The following is a 26,093-nucleotide window of genomic DNA, read 5'->3' on the forward strand; positions in this document are numbered from 1 at the left end:
TTTCATAGAGATCCATACACTTATACACACGTTATTGTCCTGAAACAAGAAAAATGCTTGTTTTTGGTCCTTGATTCCTACATAATTAGGACAATAACCATCAAAAATTAAATCAATCCCGACCTTCCGTTTGTGGTATGAAACCCTGTGGTACAATTTTATAAAGATCCATACACTTACATGCATACCCAAGTTATTGTTTGGAAACCAAATGTCTTCGGACGACGACGACAACGTCATACCATTATACGACCGCAAAAACACTCTTTTATGCAAGGTTGTGTCAGAGATGGTAATGATGGATGGCTTTCTTATGTCCAGCGGCAAATTAAATTCATATTCAGGACAAGACATGTCATCCAATGCGGATTCATTATTTTGACTCCGAGCCGACCAGTCTCTATTTCTACTTATTGATGCCGCGTGCTTGCATAGAAGCAGCAAAAACCAATTTAAAAATCTTTGGTTTGACCAGCATGAAGTTCCAACTCACAAACTCCGCATTTTCATGCACATCTTCACATTACAGGTTTCAACAATATGCCATATCATTGGGTTCTTCTAAACGTTCAGAAAATTATGTCAATGTGCTTTCCGAAAGGGTTTTTTGCAGAACAATTATCGGAAATCTATGGTAGTTTGCAAAATAAATGTCAAAATTGAACTCTAACTGAACAAAATGGATACCCACATTAAAAGAGTTGAGGCACTGAAAGCCCAATAAATTTTCATATTTCACATTAATGCGGATCTAATTGTAATCAGACGGCCATTGTAGACTTCTTAGAAGTTTACAAATTAATTCAATACAAAGGCAAAATTTAATGTAAAGTTTCATAGGTGAAATTTAGACGGCAATACAAATAATTATTATAATAACAACAACAAACAAAGGATTCTCAAATGGTCATGGCTTTCGTTCGGAGTAACATGAGCAAATCCCTTTTCAATCAACCAATCAATCAATCGATCAATCAATCAATCAATCAATCAATCAATCAATCAAGCAATCATGCAAGCAATCAAGCAAGCAAGCAAGTAAGCAAGCAAGCAAGCAAGCAATGAAATTGAGAATGGAAATGGAGAATGCGTCAAAGAGACAACAACCCGACCAAAGAGCAGAAAACCGCCGAAGCCCACCAATGGGTCTTCAACACAGTAAGAAAATCCCGCACCCAGAGGCCGGCTTCAGCTGGCCCCTCAATAAAAATGTGTACTAGTTCAGTGAAAATGGACGTCACACTAAACTAAAATTATCCAGAGGCTCAGTAAAACCCAGTTTAAAAGAAGTCCAAGTCCGATGTCAGAATAGGTAATAAATGAAACTAAGCAAAATGACAGTAATACATAAATTAAAAAAAGGACTACTATCAGTAACTTACATGCCAGCTCCAGACCTCAATCAAACTGATTGAAAGAGTATGTCTTCATCATATGAAAATCAAGCACAATCCCTCCCGTTAAGGATTTAGTATCATACCATCACAAAATATATGAGAAGAAAATAACTGGTTTTAGAATTAAATTAAATGTGTTTATTTCCGATGCAAAGACCTTATGAGTGAATCAATATTTATACCAAAATATGCCATCTTTAATGACCTGACAACTGTATCGTAACTATATCCCGTCTGAATAAGTCTGTTTAAAGGTTTGGTTAGCCGACATTTATGTTCTTTGTATAAGATATTACCATAAAAGATTGGATGTGAAGTTCCTGAACGTATAAGATGTCTGCATGTTGATTTATATTTACGAATGATGTCCTTGTACCGATGATACAATTTAGTGAATGTTTTGACTAGTTTGTGATATCGAAAACCCTGGTGTAATAAATGACTGTTCTATCATAACTTTACTGTATCCACGTTGTAATTATTGCATGAATACTGTCTTAAGTTTAATATTTGTTTTACCTTCTTAATTTATCGATCATTTATACCGAAGAAAACACTTTAAACAATGATTTACGCGGTTTCATGTGAAGACGAAGACAACTTTGTTCTTATGAACTGATTTCACACCACCTAGGTGTGAGCGGGGGAGTATCACTCGAATATATTGGCCTGTCAGGAGCCTTTGATTCTGTTATTGTCGTCGGTAGCTGTATGTCATATCTGGTTTTTTTTTCAATTATCTTTCATCATAAAGGGGCGACCATTAATAAAATTTTGATATTTTGCACGGGGGAAGGCAGTGGATAGACAGGTTTTGAAAATGCAAAATTTAGCTGATGTAAATAAAAAAAAAACTCCCAAGAAAATGAAAGAATAGTGCCGCTTAAGTACCAATATGTGAAATATACTGTTTTTTCCGCCGCTTGACCCTACTGATTCAGATAAAACCCGAACAAGGCTTAATGAATTAATAAAGTTATCCCGTTTAATCACAAGGAAGCAAAAGCAGTTAAGTAACCATATGCTGGCAAATAATGGAAGCTCACGTCGTAATTGATAGTAAAAAAAATAAAGAGAAAACGTATGATAACCAATAACAATCTACCGGAGACAAAATGTTGGTACAGGCAACTAGTATGATGGTCTGGATGCGGGGTCCTTCATTTCTGTATTCTAAAAAGTTTTAGGCCATCTTTCTCTATTCTTTATAGTTTTTGCCAATTATTCTCTATTCTTCATATTTTAACACCTCATTGTTCTATTTTCTTTATTTGTGGTCCATTTTCTCATTCTTTATATTGTTGCCCACTTATCTCTATTCCGTAAACCCCCATCAACGCCCTCTAGTATAGGTCACCATAAATCCTTCACAAATGAGCAAAACTCATACCGAATAGGCTCAGAATGGCGAAATGATTGAATGCTTATCCCGGTTTGAATTGTTAACTTGCGAGAATTTGTTTTTCAATCAATTGATCTTAATAAGCAAAACACATTATCGTCCTGAATGTTCGTATAATACTGACAGATGAACCTTGTTCATCAATTCTTATCATCCTTTCTAAGCTTAAAAGTAAAGATCACGCTCCCTTATTGTTAAGATTGATATTAAAAGTTTTGTCCATCTGTCGACATTATCTTCGATTTAAATATTATTGATCTGGTAACCGCTGTGTATGATACTTTAAAGACCGGGCTACTTTTCTTATCAGTTAAGTAGTAACCTCCCTTGTTAATGTGATGTTGTAATCAATCTATATACAAATGTATTTTGTCATCTCTATATGATATTTCTTCGTGTAGTTTAAATTTGTGCTTCATTTAATATTCAAAGATATATTTTTTTTTATATTAAAGATAAAAACAAGGAAATTTGAAAGTCTTTGATTCATTAACCACCTTAGTTCAATTCATAAGTCAAGGCGGTCTATTTTGTCTACATTAAGTGGAAAAAACATCGGGGTAATTACAGGGATGAAAACAAACTACGTTTACTTAGCATTATATAATATCGATGGCTTTGAAATAAGAAAGGAAAACATTGTACAATATTAAACGAGAAATAATAAGAACAAAATACAAAAAGTCCAGTTAACGAGAAAAGAAAACACTTTTCATTTTCATTTTGGTTTTTGAGAAATCAAAAACGAAAAATGAAAACACTTTCGTTTTCCGTTGTGGTTTTTGAGAAATCAAAAACGAAAAACGAAAACACTTGTTTTTCATTTTTGTTTTTGAGAAATCAAAAACGAAAAATGAAAACACTTTCGTTTTTCGTTTTTTGTTTTTGAAATCTCAAAACGAAAAACGAATGGACACAAATACACACGGACCACGAATGCGGCCACTTACATTTTAGACGAAAACTATCTGAAAAGTGACGTTTTATGGCATATTCTTTTTCATTTTTCCTTGTTATATAAAATATTATAGTATGTTTCAAATAACTTTTGATATTAAATTCATTTTAAGTATGGATAAAATAAAGATATTCATTTGCTGATTTTTCATATTTAAGCTTGAATTTTCATATTTAAGCTTGAATTTTCATATTTAAGCTTGAATTTTCATATTTAAGCTTGAATTTGAGCGTCTTCAATGACCAAATCAGTTCAAATCTTTTACATAAACTCATTGAATCGACTGAAATAGACACTTATTATAAGTGCTTGAAAAATGTAACAATTCTTCAGATGACCTATAGTTGTTAATTTCTGTGTCATTTAGTCTCTTGTGAAGAGTTGTCTCATTAGCAATCATACCACATCTTCTTTTTTATATTCACATTTTAGGCCAAAATTTGCCCTTATCGGAATTCTCTTTTATATATTTTCTTTAACCATTGAACCATGCATAGAGATGGATTATTTTGATACATTTGCATAGTTATTTGTGAAGATTTTTCGGAGTCACGGAGCAGCTTTTCTGCTGGTGGACTATCAGTCCCCGGTGGTATCGTCAGCTCAGTTGTCAGTACTTAGGTACTGACATGATTTATAATAAAACTTTCTAAAATTGTCCATCTATTAATTTTTTAATTATAAAGAAATTAAGGTTTCAACTCCCTCGGACAAAGTTGACCTTAGATGGATTAGGCTATTATTTTAGATCATTTTTAATCATATAGCACTTCACATGTTTCGGTTCTTATACATCCTTGGTTTTCACATATTCGGCTTTGAGCGTTCCTGATGAAGGTAAATCCAGAAAAGCGCTTCGAACACATGAAATTCATAACGTGTTGTTTTAATATTTAGTTGGTGGTACTAAGTTTCAGCGGCAACGGAAATACATCTTTTTAAATATTATTAAATAACTGCAGTTTTCTTATTTTACAGCGTTCTTTATCCAATCGTATACTATTACTTATCACAGTTCGTTGATGTGATCCATAGATCACCAATAAAATAATTCAAAGAAAAAATCTTTTGCAAAGAGGCTTGTCAAAGATTATATAATTTATATAATGTGTTTTATATAATGTTTGCAGATTGCTGTTTGTTTTCTTTTCCCTTCATTTCTTCCACGGTTTAAACAGTGTCTCTTTGATCCACGCATTTATATTGTCCCTTCGCTGTCTATCGCCTCTGCTTAATGATAAACCAAAATGTAAAAAAGGTAGCCCTCCAAAAAAAAAAATCTGTGTTTTAAAGACATTTTTTTTTCTTTCAGTTTGAGCGTTGTGAACAATGTATTGCATATTTGAGAAGACGTGAGCAGAGCTGGAGGAATGAAATGAGCAATTGAAATTTGAATCGAACAATGAATAGAGCTAAATGTAGATCTAAAAAGCGGTTGTTTTCAACTTAATGAAACTTGTATACTAAAGAAAAAGGAAAAGAACTGCATGATTGATTATACAATAAAATATCAATAGCAACATGCATATTTTAATTATTTGCAAAAGATATCAATTACGCAAAAAAAAAAAGCATTGATGCATTCTTGGCTTGTTATGATTTTAGCTCTATCGTTTCTCATGAAGGCACATGTAACAAAGCACTTCGGATCCACCGAAAAAAGAATTTTATTCATTTTAACACAGATATTCTATAATGGCAAGCAATATAACGAAGGAATTTTTGAAACGTTCGCACCAGTATGTGTCAAATTTATTTGGCCTTTTTCACTTTTTTGATTTGAGCGTCACTGATGCGTCTTTTGTAGACGAAACGCGCGTCTGACGTACAAATTTTAAATCCTGGTAAATGAAGAGTAAATTTACTATTACGATTCATTGGTGCAATAACGATTTGTAAGCAGCATCCCTCTATTTTGACAGGAACGCGGGCTTCTTACAATGAAATGTGACATAGGTATTCAATTGTTTCTTTATTATTATGAGGCTGACTTCATACAGGAACTTCTTAGGAAGAAAGATAAGAAGTTAGCAATATCCTTTAACTTTACGTTCCGCTATATAGATAATGTTCTCTCACTAAATTATACAAAATTTGGTGACTATGTTGAACGAATCTATCCCATCGAACTAGAGATAAAGGATACTACAGATACAGTTAAGTCTGCCTCATATCTTGACTTACATCTAGAAATTGACAATGAGGGTCGGTTGAAAACAAAACTTTACGACAAAAGAGATGATTTCAGCTTCCCAATTGTGAACTTTCCATTTCTAGGTAGCAACATTCCAGCAGGGCCTGCATATGGAGTATATATCTCCCAATTGATACGGTATTCCCGGGCTTGTATTTCCTATCATGATTTCCTTGATAGAGGATTGCTGCTCACAAGGAAGCTATTAAACCAAGAGTTCCAAATGGTGAGGTTGAAATCATCTCTTCGTAAATTTTACGGACGCCATCACGAGTTGGTTGACCGTTATGGAATAACCGTTTCACAGATGATATCGGATATGTTCCTTATGTCGTAACTACAATACCCTTCCCTTTTCACGAATGTGACCTACCGAATTAGACTATTTACCGGATTTGTAATAACATAAGAAACACGACGTGTGCCACATGTGGAGCAGGATCTGCTTACCCTTCCGGAGCACCTGAGATCAACCCCAGTTTTTGGTGGGGTTCGTGTTGCTTAGACTTTAGTTTTCTGTGTTGTGTCATCTGTACTATTATTTGTCTGTCTGTCTTTTTATTTTGGCCATGGCGTTGTCAGTTTGTTTTCGATCTATGAGTTTGAATGTCCCTCTGGTATCTTTCGTCCCTCTTTCAATGAGTCGGACGTTGATACGCTGCTGTATAAAAATAGAAAGTAAACAATGAAACAAAATGTCTTCTTCTTAGTTTAGCCACTGTGTCAGTTTCTATTTTTGAGACAAAAACCGAATATATTTGAAACTCCTGTAACACATGTCTATTTCTATAAATACAAAGCAGTCAACTCGGATATTTCTGATTAAGGACGCTCAAATGGTTTTAATTCAATCATTTAAGGTAATATTTGTTATAATAAATCATTTAAATTTACCAAAAAAAAAAAACACCTGCATGCAACGGTCACTTTAATAATCTCTCATTTCACAATATTTGCGACTGACATGTTTAACAACAAACACATGTTGCAGAAACAACATTTAAGTGATCTGCATATACAATATATAAAAATATATCTTTTAACACAACCACGCACACAAATTCAAGTTTTAATTTCATGATTTCACTTGATTTAGTTTTTCTTTTATTTGAAATCAGGACTTTCAACTTTTTTCTCTTCGTAATATTTTTAACCAAAGAACCAAAATTCAGTAAGCTTTAATCGTTTCAGTTAAAAAAAAGGTGAAATACGAATAGGCTATATATGGAGAGAAGAAAGACTGTTGACCAAACATGAAATCAGAACATGCAGGTACACAAACTAGAAGGGATACATTAAAGTTATTAACATTTTAAACAAATTATACGTTTTTTTAATAAAGACGCTGCATTCATATCCAAAGTCTCGATCATTGAATAATGTCATATCGCAAAAACAAACACATGATTATATAAGCAAACAAAGCCGGAAATAATATTGCATGTGAATCTAAATAACACCTTTTTATCTGCTTGAAAAGGGAATTTGTATTGACCTTTTAGTTGCAAACCCACTTTATACTCAAACTGCGTTTGAACAAAAGATGAAGAAATGAATCTTCCTGCATTCTAATTGACACCCGAATTAACCCTTTCCACATTATCAATATCTATTTTATCATCAAACTAGAAATAATACAAAATACCCATTCTCTACAAGCGGTCAGAAACAAATCTGGATACTAAAATACAACATGTACTTCATGCAATCTTATAATGCTCTAAATTAATATAAAATATTACTTTTTAACCCTTTCCACAAGTAATATTTCTCATTATTGAATTAAAGACGAGCTAAAATAATTGGTTTAAAACAATACTAGGAATAATTTTGGGCAGCACTACAGACCACAGCAACTACCAGCACCTGAATCCTGTAAACAAATAGACGTAAAAATAAAGTCAAATATAACGACTCATGGTACAGATATACTGACTTTGTTCAGGTGCAAAATATGACGAAACCTGTTTTACATGCATACAAACCTTTCCTTTACATATCAAGACCATTTGTTGTGAAAGTATACACACAGTATTGGTACCAACATGACGTCTACTTATTTTAACAAGAATATAACAGGTGGAACATATAAGTTGGTCAATTGTGTCAAACAATGTTAGATTGTCTTTTGTCTTTACATAAGTTGTTGTATTGTGCTTTGATCTGATCTGACGGGTATAGCCATTTCCAACTGACATTTACAGTTTGCTGTAATGTTGTGCAGCTATTACACCACGTTCTAATGTTATGTGAGTGATGAGCGCTAACAAATTTGTTTTAAACACGTCACATCCTATATGTGCCTGTCACAAGTTAGGATTATGTTAATCAGTTTTTTATATGGTTTTTTTCACGACAATTATTACAAGAGTAGACAAATATGTCAAATTTCAAGTAAGAGTCAAATAAGTGGCAGTTGTTTATGAATATTCTAAACGTTTATAACTATTTGGTAAAGAAGAGAGAGTAGATACCGAGTTTTAATAGAAATTCATAAGTAATAAGAAAACAGACGACCACATGGCAAAAAACAAAAAATTAAAACAGCAAAAGACAATAACAAATACAACAATGAAAAATTAAATTAAAACATTCCACAAAAACAAAAATTGAGGAATATATACATTCCAAAACGGTCAACCAAGTCATATATCTGAACGTGAAATAAAATAATTTGGCAAAACGCTATGTTTACTTTGAACAATGGTTTCTATCCTTTTGTTTTGTGGATGTTCGTGTTTCTCTATCTTAAGCTTTCTGTGCGTTATAGACTGTTGTTTGTTTGTTTGTTGTTTTTTCGTCGCTTTTATTTTTTGTTGATATTTTTCTATTTTTCTTAGAGTTTTTTTGTTTCCCCTGAGTACAACACAGTTATCTTCTTCCTCTTTTTAGAAATAGTTATTCTTAAGCAAAACAACATGATTAAGAAAAACCAACATTAAACTGGCATCATCAAGATGCTGTATAATTTAATTGGCATATGGTTACGTTCCATGGACGTATATTTAAAAGAGATCGACGGTGTTCCTATAAGATTAAACAGTGCTCCTCTTATTATCAACTTTTTGCTTTTATTTGTGTAAGGCATATTCTCAATAGGGGCTTCTCGCGAAGATTAGAAAAAAAACTAACGATATCCATCTTCACATTCCGTTTTGTTAAAAGAGATAACGATTGATTTGCATTTCTTTAAATGTCCTATTTCGTGAATGATGGAATTGTATCTCAGATTTGATATTTGATTTGAAATCAAGGTTATTTTCTTAGCAGGGACAAAATATTCTTTCTGAAGAAAGAAATTAGATTCAAACAAAACATTCTCGGAAACTAAACTGATAGCCGCTAGTTTTTGGGAGATATAAACAGCATACTATTTCTTGTGTTGGCTGAGTTCAACAGTTTTTTAAGACCCAAGAAAGTATTGTTGGATTTTTATTCTCGCATTCACACGAACAACTATATTTCGGATGCATGAATTCAATATGATAGCAATTTGAAGCATAAAAACATTAACTTAGATTCTATAACAGAAACCATTTCTCCGTATTTAAAAAAAAATAATTGCAAGGATTTATCTTCCGATCTATATAAGCTTAACTTAAATTGTGTAATATATATTGTTGTTCAAATCATAGTTTTTCTTTGTGCAATGTCATATGAAGTGCACATATTTGTTGTCGGAGAATTCATGTTAGCTTGTTTTTTATTAAACAGTCAAGTCATCTGATTTATATCCTCAAGTTGTAATCGTCGTTCCGTTAAAAAATTGTTAGTATCAAATGTTCTTCAAACTATTTCTCTCTGATTTGGATTAATTTAAACTACTTAATATATGTATATATAATATAATGTTGTTCCATTCATACTTTACCTATATGCAATGTCATGTGCAGTGTCATTATTTTTACGAGTAAATGAATGAATTAATTAATCTCTTAAATCTTTTCTTCCGACTTAAAGATATGACTGTCTAGTATTAACTTAAACTTACAAGTCCTTATGTGAAAGATGATTGATATCTTTATACAATAATACAACTGTCTAATTTTGTTGAATTTTAAATGATTAGTTTCGTTGAACGGTCGAGGTGTGTAAAGTCTTTGTAGGTTTTATACAAACCAGGATTCAAAGAGAATTTCAAATAAAGAAAAAATATGTGAATAAATATAAATGAATGGAGAAAAAGTAGACTGTGTCTGATAAGAATAATGAAACATCTTCCTACAAAAATCTACTTAGCGAAGGTATAAGAGGAAAATGTTGTTTTAGAATAACTATATTAAATATTCATGAAGGCCCTAATCAATCCATAACACTAGTTAATGAATTTTAGTCTTAGATGGTCATTTTGAAGCTAATCAACATCTGAAAGGTCTGAACAATAAATTATTAAGTCATTTTCAGTCTTTAATTAAATGTCAGACTAATCGACTGCGGTAAATTCACAATTATTCAGACAATTCACCAGCAGTCAATTCAGTACTGTTCAGTACCCTTTTAGATAATTCAGTTTAGCTAGCTATAAAACCAGGTTTAATCCACCATTTTCTACATAATGAAATGTCTGTACCAAGTCAGGAATATGACAGTTGTTATCCATTCGTTTGATGTGTTTGAGCTTTTGATTTTGCCATTTGATAAGGGACTTTACGTTTTGAATTTTCCTTGGAGTTCGGTATTTTTGTTATTTTACTTTTCAGTATGTTGTTAATGTGTGCAGGTTACAAAACCAATACTGAACAGTCTGAACATAGACTGCACAACATTTAATTGACTTCAAGTGATTATCTGAAAAGTACTGAATTTACCGCAGTCAATAAATCTGGAAGTTGACTGAAAGATTGAAAACGACTTAATAATTTATTTTTCAGCCATTCAAGAATCAAATTAATTAGCTAGTGTAAAATGGGAAAACACAGCACTACCTAGTTACTACAGTGTGTTCTATCATTCATTTCTGTTATCAATGTTACATGTGTTACCACCACAAAAGATATTTTTGCATGATTGTTGTTTTGCTATCTTTGTTTGTCAGAAGCACTAAATTTCGTTCGAACCAAAAAAAGAATGGAACGAATTGAACAAAGAATATAATTATATTTTTTTCAAAAATGTTTGCTATTAAGATCAGTATTCTTCAGTTTTTTAGAAACAAATTTGCATACTAGAAATATATTAATTGATCCACTAATTTTCCCATTTTTTTTACTTAAAGAATTGGAATGATGGTGGTTCTATCGTATATTGAAGAATACTTTACATTTAATAGTTGTTAAAGAACAATGTGATAGTTAAAACAACTTTATCGTTGCAATATGATATTTTAATTTCGATATAGACTAATTTCAATGACAACATAAAAAAGAATCAATTAACTAGATTCAGAAAGAATGATACTACATGTAATTGTCTCAAATACATGCTTTAGTCATACGTTCGGTAAATATACGGATATATTGTAGAATGATTGCAAAACAAGTTGAAGCACACTGATGTCGACAATTCGCTTGATGCCACCACACAAATTTTAACTCCTTGGGAGATCCGAATTTTTTTTACCACTATCATTATTGCTTTCTACACTGTAGTATTCCCAGTATCTTTCTGTTGCGTCGTATTATGGATAGGTTTTTATCTAGTACAGCTTTTACACTGCAGGCACGGCTTCTACTTCATTTTACACTTTCGTTTGTAGAGAGATAGTAATAAGTGTCATTGTACTTTTAGATAACTGACGATCATTAAATGACCAGAAAGATTCTAAAGTGTCTTGTCCTTGAACGCACTTCATGTATTTCATTACTTTTAAATCATAATTATATCTATGCTGGTCATATAAAAATATTAACTATCTTTTCATATTAATAGTTTTGGCTTATATGCATTTACGTGTATATTAAATATATATTTTATATTCATTTGATATGGCCGATTACACTATATACAAAAATATACAACAGCACCAGTGCTATTTCGACATTTGAATATTTCACAATTGTTATACATTAATGCAGTCGTCGTTTCTTATAATATGCAGTATATAAGGCAAAACGTCTAAGTCGGCTTTTTCAATATAAATTGATACGACTGAAGTTCATGTATAGTAAACCTGTCACTTAGAAATTATGCTGTCTCATTGTCTTTGCACTCTTCATATTTTCACATCGATTTTTTTCTGAATTTTTTAGGCATGTGTGATGAAATCGAATATTTTTTAATGTTACAGCGACAAAAATGACTCGAATCATGAAATACATACTTTGTTTTCATAGTTATTATTACAGAACAACACGATAACTTTCCATTTATTCATCTTATTCTTTTGTACATATTATTTCAAACAAGAAATTTTGAAAAAAAATATTATATTTTACATAGAAATCATTTATGTCAAACAATTAACGACCAAGACAAACTGTTTATTTTCTTTTTATCTTGGTTTAAGTATTAAATCTTTACGAAATGCCAAGATGCAGGGCTGAATATAAAAATATGTAACACAGCATGGATAGAAACAATATTTAGTACAAACAAACAAATATGTACGTCATTAATATACTATGAATTTTGTTATACAATCATTTTTTTTTGACAATCGTACATGCAATACATGTAACCTGTGGACAATTAATAACCTTGTACAGAACCAAGAAGATAAAATGACACAAAAAGCCTATCAAAGAAGGAGAAGACAGAATTCAACCGGTATTCCCCCTCTTTGGGTAGGAAAACTAATACAATACCATCAGAATTCAGTACACGTTGACATCGAAATCTATGCGATCACGGAACAGTGAGACCATTGTGAACTCTTGAACAATTGAACTTTTTATCATTCGAATATTTGTATTTCTAGTAATAAAGTACTTTTTTAAAAATTTTACAACGACTTCGTTTCAAGTATGGTGACAAATATCCTGCAATCTATACGGTTTTGACTTTAGATTCAATATTTACAAATTTTGATTTTGATACGAGAAAATGCCATCTTCCGATATGACTTTATTCAGCAACTATAAAAAATGCAATCATAGGATTAAAATCGCTGGAAAATGAAACCAAACCGAGGTCATATGAAATAAGACAAAAAGGTACGAGTAGTTTAAATTAAAACTATGGTATTCTTAACAGCATCATAGAAAATATTCTGAAAATGTCAAACCTGATACATTTTTACTAAGGTTAATGTTGCCTTAATGGTAGTTATGTATTATTAGGACCCTGACAGACTTTGAAAAGAGAAATAGAAATGATTGTTTTACCTTATGGAACAATTTAGGTCAACTTGTGTTTAAGTTGAAGCTCATTTAACTGAATGATAACAGTGAACAATTGTAAAACATAACAATTCATATACGCTGCATACTCCTGAATTTAAATAAATAATAGAAAACGTATACATGAAGTATCAAATAATTGGAAAAAAGTACTCAAAAATAAAACGACACCCGTTCTTGCAGATAAATTAATTGGTTGTTAGTTGCTTAACGTCTAGTGGGATATATTTCATGCATATTCAGGACGATCTTGCGAATGAGGTATTGCATTTAAAATAAACAGAAGCAATAATAACTAAATACTAAAATACTTTATTGAAATCGTAATTATAATCGACTTTTCTTAAACTTTTCAATTTTATTTAAAAGAACCATATGAAGTTCTTTTTTTTTTTTATTAAAAACCTCTAATCGATTATTAAATTTTGCTTCCTTTAAAAGTTTTCTTATGTTCAATTCCAATAAGTCTTGAAAATTGGATAAACCGTTGATCTGTAAAATTTACGTGAGATATGTATATTTGATCGTATATGTAACGCGTGTCTGGCATACCAATTTATAAGCCTGGTATCTTTGATGAGTATTTGATATGTTTATTTGTAGATCAAATATTTTTCTCAACATTTAACAACTAATTAATAAAGAACGAAATTATCATTCGGAAGTAGTGTGGTTAACAGTTTAAATGAATAATCTTTTGGTGAAGTGTTTGAAACATTTTGTTATTGCATTTGGATAACAATAGCTTTTGTAAACAGGTGATATACGCGCTTGTCTTTATTCTATCACCTACTACATTTCTGGTTTGGAAAATCCGTAGCGGAAACATTTGCATATTTCCAAAGCTGGAACATTATAGGATAAAACACCAGTTCAAATATTTATTCTGAATGGATTTTACATTTTTGAGGCTTCAAAATATGAAGTCCAAATCAAATCTAAATTAATATGTAGGTTGGTTGAATCCTAGAAAAACCCAGGAGCTGACAAATAATTTGAACAGTCCGTTTCATTTGCAAATATGAAGTTGTTATAAGCAGGAATCATGGCATTCATAATGTTTCTTTTGGTCTGTAATAACAAAGGCCATTCTGGTGAGTTGCTTTTCTACAGGTTACAAAATTGTATAGATTAAATACTCTCACTACTTATAATATCAACAACAATTATAATGATTATAAAAATGTTATTTTTTATTTTACAAGAGTTAGTTATAAACATAAACTAAACGAAATAAATAAGGTAAATAATTTAAAATATATTTAGCAAACATATGGAAGGCAAAGGAATAATACATCTTTAAAAAACACATGGCAGAAGAACAATTGTTATAACATACCATTAACAAAGTAAAGTTATCAAATAGGTTTGACATGTTTCTCACTATCTTAACAGTTTTGAAATTTGTTCATACGAATTCAAATGTGGCAAACATTCATACAATGATATGTACAGTTGTACCCAACTGGTTGGTGTCAAATAGAAGAATAAACGAACAATACGATAAGTCAAAGACCACAAAGCTGTCTATATGACAAGAGACGAGTTATTTCAGGTTCGATTCCTTGTTTCAGAATCTCAAGGCCTATGAATAATTGCTCTAGTCCCGAAATGAATTAACGCCACGTCACTGGTAGGATTTTGATTGTAGTGGACGGTGTCAACCGATAACAACATTTTGGTGTACGCTGTCAAAATTGTTTCTCAATTGCATTACATTCTAAAAAGTACGAATCTATCATTGTCTGATTTTTATTATAATGAAAAATTGTCAGAAACAACCTCATAAAGCTTCTTATTAGCGCTGGAAGGCCATTACAATTAGAAAGTTGAACATGTTGAAGAGCATCGCAAACTGCATTCCAAAGTATTGTGCTCCAAATATAGATAAGGGCGTGTTTAAAATTTGTAACGGTATTAATGTTATTCAAGAATTTTAAAACATTTGATTAGTTGGATATCCTAACTTTTTTTTTTGCTCTTGCTTTTGAGATGAGTATGGTCAAACTATTCATGTTTGCATGAATAATTGCTTTAAAAACAAATATATTAGGTTTGTACGTTCGTTTTAAACTTTTAAATTACAAAACAATATTTATTGAAGAATTCGGATACCCCAAAAGGATTTTGTAGTGTAAAATATACAAATTAAACCATCTATTTTTTTTCATAGTTACCATATATATTGACCCCTCATTCGGAAAGCAGATAAAACAATAGATCGAAATGTTCTTATCTTATATGACAATTAGTTTTAATATATCAATAAAAACATGAAATACAGTATGTCTGAATACTAGGTTGATAATTTTTCGATCTGTCGAGTATAAATCAAAGTAGGGAATCATAGATATCGTTTTGAAGATACCAGAAGCATCATGTTCTATCATTTTGAAATTGAAAAATGAAATCATTTTTCCTCCGGAAATCAAATTTTGTTTAAATTATTTTATGTATAAAAGTAAACAGCAACATGAACAGAGCTGTCTGTATCACCTTCGATAGTACAACTATTTTATTTCAAAGATTGACTAACTACAACAATGATTAAACGCTGCAGTGGTTAGTATTTTCTGATCTTATCAAAGTATAAGTACAATTGCAATGCAAGTAATTCCTGAACGGTATCTATGAATATGTGTTTCTGTATACAAATGCCTGTACAGATAAATAAAGACAGGATCATTAGCAAATGTACTGATAAAAAGGGGGACGAGTTCTCTCAAATTGTGCATGTACCTCTCCTAAGAAAGGAACCTGATCAATGGTTGTCTTCTGTAATATATTCCGGGATACCAGAGTTCACCCTCGGTATCTGGTTGCTTCGTGTTGCTCAATCTTAAGTCTTCTGTGTTACAGTTGTGTATTGTTATTGTTGTTTATCTTTTCGTCGTATTCTTTTTGTTCTTTTGTTGTATGTTTTTATTGGACTTATGATCTTTGAAACCCCCTTTTTACGTTCTGTCTCTTTTTAATGTGCGAATATTAAAATTGCAACACCGAAACAAATTTAAACAGGATTTTGAACATAAACCTAAGTTATGGGTTTGTACTTACATGAGCAACACGACGGAAGCAACTAGTAGAGCAGGATTTGCTTACCATTTTTTACACTTGTGATTGCCCCGAATTTTGGTGGGGTTAGTGTTGCTCAGTTTTTAAATTTTTATGTTGTGTTTTATGTACTGTTGTTTGTCATTTCGTCGATTTTCGCTTTTTGTGCCATGCTATTGTCATTTCCCAATCTAATTAAAATATAGTTCAATGATTTTTATTATACTCTTATATGTACGAGCACCCTAGTTAATATAGGTCTGAATTTTAATCAGATTGATCATTTCCATTTAAAAGGTGTTATGGGCGAATCTGTGGGTTTAAATTACTTCAGATCATTTCAAAGTGTTTCTATTTTCAATATAATGTGAGTTCGATGACCTTGTAAAACGATTGACAGAACTACAATCTAGAAGAATGATAATAATTGTTTTTAAAATCACAAAAACATAGATGTATTTTATTCGTACATTCACTTGTTTTTGTTAATATGTCTTTTGATTGAGTTAAGCCATTTCAATTGATATAGTGTGTCTTTCTATGTTGTGATGTTACACTATTGTTTCAGGTAGGGTGAAGGTTGGCGCCTATTAAAACTTTTAAACCCGCTGCATTTGTTTGCACCTGTCCTAAGTCAGGAACCTGCTGTTCAGTGGTTGTCGTTTGTTGATGTGTTAGTCGTTTCTCGTTTTTATATAGATTAGACCGTTGGTTTTATCTGTTTGAATTGTTTTACACTAGTCATTTTGGAGCCCTTTATAGCTTGCTTTTCGGTGTGAGCCAAGGCTCCGTGTTGAAGGCCGTACTTTGACCTGTAATGGTTTACTTTTACAAATTGTGACTTGGATGGAGAGTTGTCTCATTGGCACTCATACCACATCTTCTTATATCTATTTAGTATATAATGTTTACAAAATATTACATTCGAAATAAAACAAAAAAACCGTTATCTTTTCTTGTCAATCCAAACCACAATTTCATACACATATCTGATTTTATAAATAATTTCATATTTAAGGATGTTCGCGTCTCTTGTTTTTGACTTTTTGTCATATTCGGAATCCTCTAGTTTTATCCATGAGGAGCCTTTCAAAATTTTGTCCTCCCCTACGTTTCTTTTCATTATTTTATTACATATAGTTAAAAAAGACATTTTCAAAAATCTTATAAATCATTGAAATTTTTTCAAAGTGTTTGAAAGAAAAAAATGTGACAATGTTAAATGAATGAAAAATCTAGAGAGAATCATTTCCCGCCAAATGTTCAATTTTCTTAAATCTCAAAAGCATGGACACGGACCTTTTATCTTTTTATGCTTTTTAAGTTGTTTATATACTATCAATTAATAACCGTCTTTTAGAAACCTTGTTATTTTATAACAGAGGAGCGAACATCCTTAATTGCTTTCTTCACATGACGTGTCAATTCCAATGTTTACAAAAGAGCAAGAAAATACCAAAGGAACAATCAAACATCATAAGTAACCAGACTAAAACAAAATCCGACTAAAGTCAAACAACAATCCAGGAAATCCTTAACACTACACAAAACACTCAAGACTAAGCAACGGAAATCGCACTTAAAAAGTTGATGAACAGTTACTGTTGCTTGCACTAGTGGAAAAGAAAAACATATTAACAAAAATCTTTGCCGACAAACACCAAAAACGTTACTCGTAAGTTATAAAATAATTGGCATGGCTAATGCAGACAAACATTTAAAGAAATATCACTCGTGCTATATTAAGAGGATAGCAATCATTGCTCATACAAACAAATACCAAGAAATTATCGCTCGTGATTTTTCCAGAAGCATCTATACAAACACCCATTAAAAAGCTAAGCTAGCAAAAAAAAAAGGATGTAGCTCCCTTGTGTCCTTTCTGTGCTTCCAATAGGTCTTTAGATAATGTATGTATGTGGCTCATTGTTTTATGTTTTCGGTTGTGATAGAGAATTACGCTCAAATCAAGTCTTAAGCTTGTTATATAGGAGGCATAACTGTGATTTAAGATTTAATCACACAATATATATGTACATACATATTTATCTGAATACATGTAATAATGAACTTTACTTATGTTGATATCAAATAAATCTTTAGTTGTAGATTTGGTTAAAAGGAACGCGACGACTTAAATTTTCGGAAAAAAAAGTCTTTAATATTCTTTATCTTACTGCTTCTAGAAGAATGATAACAAAAATACCGAACGCATTTCTTCGTGGAGGGAGACGGTTGTCCAACCATTTTAAGGACGAGAGCATGTCTGTGATATGGTGTTTTTCGACATTCTCTAGTTTTCTTCTTGATTTCTTAGCTAAAAGAGTAGAATTAAGCATGTTTGCGGTATTTGGTTAGATTCCGACTTCATTTAATACCGAGACCTCCCGCTTTCCATACGAGCACTCTACCAAAAGACTTAATTTGATACAAACACTCTACCAAAATGCTACATTCAATACGAGAAATCTACCACAAGACGTTTAAGACTAAAAAGCGGCTATATATATGTTCATATATATATTCATTAACAACAAATACATACATATGAAACTTCTATGGGTAACAAGCAAAAACAAATCGGGACAACAATATTTGTTAATTTGTCTACAGTCTAGAGGGTCACAATTTGGGTTCCGGTTGACACGAGGTTCTATCAAGGCGATAAGATCAAAGGGCATAGTTTTTAACTGAAGGGCATGCTACGCCGTTTCTTGTCTCAAAAGGACAACCTGATGGGGATATGTATATATAAACCATTATAATAATTGAATAGATTAATGTAGTTTTGCTGTTCTATAGGTGTAATAACCTTTTTCCAGTAGCTAAAATGATTTCTCTTGCAATGACAAGTTTTTATTTTCTATTCGAAAATAAAAATGCCGAGTTCATATGTGGGCATTGTACTGCACTTAAAGAATAAAAGGAAGCACAGAAAGGCCACAGTGGAGCTTCATCCTAGATTTTTCATTCATTTAACATTGACACATTTTTTTCTTTCAAACACTTTAAAAAAATAACAATGATTTATAAGATTTTTTAAAATGTCTTTAAACTATATGTAATAAAATAATGAAAAGAAACGTAGGGGTTAGCGGGCAAATTTTTTAAAGACTCCTCATGGATAAAACTAGAGGATTCCGAATATGACAAAAAGTCAAAAACAAGAGACGCGAACATCCTTAAATATGAAATTATTTATAAAATCAGATATGTTTATTGAATTGTGGTTATGATTAACTAGTAAAGATAACTGTTATTTCTTTATTTCGAATGTATTATTTTGTAATCATTGTATACTAAATGTACGAATAAAATACATCTATGTTTTTGTGAATTTAAAAACAATTATTATCATTCTTTCTGAGTGTAGTTCTGTTAATCGTTTTACAGTGTCATTGAGCTCATATTATATTGAAAATAGAAACACTTTGAAATGATCTAAAGTAATTTAAACCCACAGATTCGACAATAACACCTATTAAATGGAAAGAACCAATCTCATTAAAATTCAGACATGACAGAAATGACAAACAACAGTACATAAAACACAACATAAAAATTTAAAAACTTAGCAACATTAACCCTACCAACATCCGGGGCAATCACGACTGTAAAAAAGGGTAAGCAAATCCTGCTCCACTAGTTGCATCCGTCGTGTTGCTCATGTAAGTACAAACCCATAATTTAGGTTTATGTTCGAAAGTCCTGTTTAGATTTGTTTCGGTGTTTTAATTTTAATATTCGCACATTAAAAAGAGACAGAACGTACAAAGGGGGTATCAAAGATCATAAGTCCAATAAAAACTAATAACAAAAGAACAAACAGAATACGACGAAAAGATAAACTAAAATAACAATACACAACTGTAACACAGAAGACTTAAGATTGAGCAACACGAAGCAACCAGAAACCGAGGGTGAACTCTGGTATCTTGGAATATATTACAGAAGACAACCATTGATCAGGTTCCTTACTTAGGAGAATTCATGCACATATTGAGAGAACTCGTCCCCCTTTTTATCAGTCACATTTGCTAATGATCCTATCTTTATTTATCTGTACAGGCATGTGTGTACAGAAACACATATTCATAGATACTTTTCAGGAATTACTTATATCGCATTGCAAGTTTACTTATATTTTGATAAGATAGGAAAATACTAACAACTGCAGCATGAGGAACTACGAGTGTATATAAACAAAAAAGAATATTAACCACAGATATGACCACAGAACTGATATGACTAAAATAGGATGGTTTGTTGTTCTTTTTCTGGGTTGTGTCATCATCGAATGTGACGCGTTCGTATTCCTCATTTTTTGTTGCATTATGTGTCTTGTTTTGTCGTCTTTTTGTCATTTCTTTGGGATTTTTTGTATCGCCTGCGTGTTTTTGTGGTTGCCTCATTGCTATCACGTGAAAATAAATTCAAATATGCATGTTGATATTGATGTTTTATTATATATAGTCAATTATACATATTTATTTTTGTTTGGCACATTAGTTTCATCAATTTAAAAAGAACAGCTGTTTTGATCTACATTTGGCGATTTTTTGTTCAAATCAAATTCAGTTGCTCATTTCATATCTCAATCTTTGCTCACGTCTTCTCTCACGTGCCACAGTTTGCTCACAACGTATAACATGAAAGAAAAAAATAATTTTGATGCAAATAGTGAATCAAAGAAATTTCCAAAATTTTAAATTAATAATAAAGGAGGCAATATTGATTTCTGAAACATTATGCATAATTGTGTTGTCGTATACCATATTTTAATATTTGAGTTTATCGTAAGACAACAAACGAACAATTTGAATTCATGGGTCAAAGAGAAACCGTTAAAACCATGTAAAAAGAGGGAGGGAGACAAAACTAACAGCAATCTACAATAATCAATTTTAAACACGGCCTTATCAATATTTGGAGCACAATACTTTGGAATGCAGTTTGCGATGCTCTTCAACATGTTCAACTTTGTAATTGTAATGGCCTTCCAGCGCTACTAAGAAGCTTTATGAGGTTGTTTCTGACAATTTTTCATTATAATAAAAATCAGACAAAGGATATGCACTAGTTTACAACTGAACATCTTCTTTCTATTGAATTAAAATAGACAATATTTCGTCCGCTTCGTTCCTAATTTCTTCATTTTACTCACATTTTCTAAATTTATGATTGTACTTTTATTGAAACCTTGTTTATATCAAACGTATAACAGATAATACATTCCAAGATAGTTCAACAAAAGTAATAATACAAACATTCAACAAAAATATACAGTAGTATTATTGTATAAACTTTTAAAGATATTAATCATTTTAAATATAATACTCAAGATAGGTTGTCAACTTAATCAAATACTAGTCAAGGTCATTTAAATCGGAAGAAAAGATTTAAGAGATTAATTCAGTCGACCACAAATGCAAATAATTACACTGCACATGACTTTGCACATAGGTAAATTATGAATGTTACAACCATATATATGTATTAATAAATTAAATTAATCCCGTACAGATAAACATGGATCTTATGCAATGAAATAAAAATTTTGGAGAACTTATGATATTATCATTTTTATAATAGAATGGTAAATACATTTTGATATAACTTAGATGGACTGATAGTTTAATTAGAAACCCAAATTTAAGGTCATAACTTGAAACAAAAAAAGATACAAGAGATTAATTCTAAGACAACAAATATATAATAATAAGAAGATGTGGTATAATTGCCAATGAGACAACTCTCCACAAGATATCAACATGACCAAATGACACAGAAATTAACAACTATAGGTCAACGTACGGCCTTCAACAATGAGCAAAACCCATACTGCATAGTCAGCTATAAAAGGCCCCGAAATGACAAAAATATGTTCAATTCATATGACATTGCACAAAGGAATATAATGAATTGGACAACAATATATATCAGACAATTTGAGTTAACCTTTTATATGGAAATAGGTCTTTGCAATGATTTTGAAAAAAGATCCGAAGAAAAGTCGACTGCTATTGTATCAACGTTTATGTTTTCTTTTGGTACATTACTCTCATAGTGAATTGAGACCTTTACGCATGAGTAGACCAAGAGAATACAGGGATCAGAAAACCAACGATACTATTATTGCTTTGGTAAACCTTGTTCAACTTAGTCAACATATCTATATCTAACATTTATAAAACCCCGGAACACTAGCTATTAGAAACACTACAGAATGTTGTTAATTTTTATATGCAAAAACATGAAACTCATTCTATGAGTATCAACTGTTTAAAACTATAATAACGTTTCCCTGTCCGCTTTAGAACATGTTACGCATAATGAATCTAGTTAGACAAATATTTTGCATAGAAAGCTATTAAAACACAAACAGCAATATATAGAGTATTATACCGTAAACTAAAGATTGCACTGCACGAACACCAACAAAACACCTTGGCGATGTAGAGTGCTACAAAAGGGTCAGCAGTTCCTGCTCCACTTGATTGGTATTTTAAGCAGTCCTTATTGCAATAGGTTTACATTGGCATCCCTTCTAGTCTACTTGTTATGATTTTATATGAAGCCAAATTAATGCATAACCTTTTTTATGGAAAATCATGCATTTTACTTAAGTCTTTAGTTTCATTTTCAAATAAATCTATTAAGGCCTGTCACGTGCACTCAATAACCCGCATATCAGTCAGAGTTTACACCTTCTATAAATCCCAAAAACACTTTTACCGAACGAGACAATTCACTTCACTATGATTTTTGTTTCTTTAAATCGAAAAAGACGAACGACTACAAACTAGGATCAAACAGAAAGTGATGATTTCAGCTTTCCCATTTTTCGGTAATGTACTATAATACACTTTGCCTAGTGTTAACATTTACAAATCTCATTTGATAAGTTATGTGCTTGCATGTTCACATTGTACAGCTAGTGTTAACATTTACAAATCTCATTTGATAAGTTATGTGCTTGCATGTTCACATTGTACAGCTAGTGTTAACATTTACAAATCTCATTTGATAAGTTATGTGCTTGCATGTTCACATTAAAGAAAGGTAATCTAAACACAAATCGTAGTGTAGCAGAGTTTTGAGGAATACTGACTGAAACCGACACTTTACAACTTCAACGGTTGACATCATAATCAGTTTTACTGGTGCCATGTATATATCATTTGAAATTGACAAATCTTGCCATGCATAACACAAACAGTTTATATCATTTAAAATTGACAAATCTTGCCATCACACAAACAGTTTTACTAGTGCCATGTATATATCATTTAAAATTGACAAATCTTGCCATAATACTTTTTTTTTATGTATACTTGGTTTTTATGGTAATTAAAGGATGTATCACAGGAGACGATCACAATTTTAATGTATCATGTCTTATTTCGTTTGGAATCCATGATATACCCCCAAATGATTGTTTTCTTCCCTTTATTCGTTTACATGATATATTTACATTTATAATATAATTTCACTTCTCTACTCTTTAAGTAGTATTCCTTATTCTGTACTTAAAGAGAGATTATCAAGCGATTATCACTGGATTTGTACAAGAATGGTCCAAATTACGAGTGCAACATTGTGGAACAGGAACTTAAACATTTCCAGAGCATCTGAGTTTACCAATGGGTTTTGGTGGTGTTCCTGTTTTTCAATCGTTAGTGGTTTGTTGAGTGTTTTGTTATTTTTGTTTTTTGTTTACTGCCTTGTTGTGGTTTTCATTTCTGGCCAAGTTGTTGTCTGCTTTTTATCATTTATGAATTTAAATCACCCCTAGGTATTTTTTCTCCCTTCTTTCAAAGTATTTATAAACGTTTAGAATATCGATAAACTATAGTCGCTTATTTGATTCTAATTTATTTTAGACATATGTGTCTTCTCATGTAATATTTTTCGTGAAACAGACCATGTTAAAAACTTACTAACAAAACATTATCGACTTTTTATTTACAAGAAGCAACAAGAGAAGTCCAACATGTGATGGCCGTCAGGACTCCAGTTTTGGTAAGGTTCTTGTTGCTTGGTCTTTGGTTTTCATTGTTGTGATTTTTAGACTGTTGTTTTTGTCTTTTCGTCGATTTTCCGGGGGACGGTTGCCGTGGCGTTGTCAGTTTTCTGCGACTTGATTTCTGATTAAAATTGAGAATAGAAATGGGGAATGTGTCTAAGAGACAATAACGCGAACAAAGAACAGAAAAGAGCCCAAGGCCACCAATGCGTCTTCAATATAGCGAGAAAATCCCGCACCCGCAGCCGGGCTTCAGCTGGCCCCTAAACAAAAATGTGTACTAGTTCAGTGAAAATGGACGTCATACTAAACTCCGAAACATATAAATGAACCTAAAATAAAAAAAATTCAAGACTAAAAAAGGCCAGATTATTTAGATAATATAATTAAACCTGTTAGGAATATGATTTCTGTTTAAGTTATTTTTCTGGAGTACTTAAATTTAACCTACAGTAGTGGCTACCGTGCATGTAGCTTGTTTTATGTAGTAGCGTATATATAATAAGGAGATGTGATATGATTGCCAATGAGACAACTATCCAACAGTCGAAATGAAGCGAATTTAAGCAACTATAGATCAACTGACGAACTCGACAATGAGAAAAGGAAAACATACCATGTAGTTCGCTATAAAGGGTTCCGACATGACAAAATGTGAAAAATTCAAACCAAAAAAAACAATAGCCTGACTTATGACAAAACAATAAACAAAAAACAATTATGACAGACAACAACCACAGACAAATGCCGAATAACAAGCTCGTGACCTGGGAGAGGCAAATATAGAATAGGGCGGGATTCAACGTGTCTGTAAGCGCTAAACCCTCCCCAAACATAGGACAGTGGTTAAACAGCACAGCAAACGAACTGTAAAAATCAATTGCCAATTTCCTGATTCATCACATCAGCACAAAGTAAAAAAAAACCAGCTAACGTATCAAAAAAGATACAAAGTGCTGATCTAACATTGTATGACATTGTTGACCAACTTATGTGCGATTTGTTATATATTTTTTTTGTAGTCATCCTGTTGGTAGCTATACTGAGTATTTACTTTTACTACTTTTGGTCTTGATATACCATGTGGAGGTTTATGCGCATGTACAACTGCTATGACTCAACCATATTTTACGCATGTACCCTGTCAGGCTATCTTGACTATTGGTTGTTCAATACAGCATGTACAGGTTTTACGTTTTTTCGGGGTTTTGGGGTTTTGGTGGTTGGTGTTGTCTGTAGTTCTGTCCAATATGATTACTATTGTCCTTTTGAGCTAGCTCGTTCAGTTTGCGTATGAGTATAAAATGACGAAAACTTGTGAAAAGGGTAAAAAGTTACATGGTTTTAAATACATATAATGCATTATAAGATTGCATGTAAACTCATACATCATCGTAGCATTCGGTAAGTGTATCTTCACATTCCTTTTTATGTTTTGTCCATTGTCTTGCTTTTTCTCAAATTATTTTTCATGTTTATTGATTTAGGTTCACTGAATTTTGTCCTTTCTTTGGTGGATATCATTACGTAGGGAAGCGCTGAAAGTGCTTAGATCACCACTTAGATGGGACCAGACTGATTTGAGATAAACAGAAAACTGATTTATTGGAAATCAGGAAGTTAAGTCTTGAAGGATTCAATATATTAATCTCAAATTTATTTTTGTAGTTGTAATAAACGAGGTATATAAATATATACTCAATGTGCAAGCTGCTTAAATGTTCTTGCTGCAACTTTTCATCAAGGTACAGTATTCGGAAATAGATTGATACAATAACAGTTGAC

The 26,093-nt window shown here is 31.8% G+C and overlaps 1 protein-coding gene across 6 annotated transcripts in view; it reads left to right on the top strand.

The window, feature by feature from the left end:
* Positions 1-26,093, top strand: part of LOC127724635 (E3 ubiquitin-protein ligase rnf213-alpha-like) — a 1,011,139-nt gene that overhangs the window by 419,329 nt on the left and 565,717 nt on the right. The gene's annotated exons all lie outside the window — the stretch shown is intronic.

Source organism: Mytilus californianus, unplaced genomic scaffold, assembly GCF_021869535.1.
Source record: "Mytilus californianus isolate M0D057914Y unplaced genomic scaffold, xbMytCali1.0.p SCAF_14, whole genome shotgun sequence".
NCBI classification, from domain to species: Eukaryota; Metazoa; Mollusca; class Bivalvia; order Mytilida; family Mytilidae; genus Mytilus; species Mytilus californianus.